Genomic DNA, 311 nt, shown 5'->3' with positions numbered 1-311 from the left:
TTGACTTAAGCAGAAATATAATCCAGGTCAGCTTCTTTTAGGACAGTTTGTTGATGTACCTCGAAATAAAGATAATGCACATTAAAGTTCAATCCAATTAATGAATGAATGTTGAATCCAGGTGAGTTGTCTTTAAAGGCCTGGGGCCACATTCACAAAGTTATCTTACTACAAGGAATCCTCTTGAAGGCCACTATATCTTCCTTTGTCAGTTCCCAATGAAAACATTCACTTCATTTCTATTCAAGAGGGTGAACTAAATACAAGAAACCTCTCTCTGAATAACACACCACAGTTAAACAGCACTAAAC

Source organism: Seriola lalandi, unplaced genomic scaffold (assembly GCF_002814215.2).
Source record: "Seriola lalandi dorsalis isolate HSWRI2012SDOR001 ecotype SW California unplaced genomic scaffold, Sedor1 jcf7180002054956, whole genome shotgun sequence".
Lineage (NCBI taxonomy): Eukaryota > Metazoa > Chordata > Actinopteri > Carangiformes > Carangidae > Seriola > Seriola lalandi.
This window is presented reverse-complemented; position numbering follows the sequence as displayed.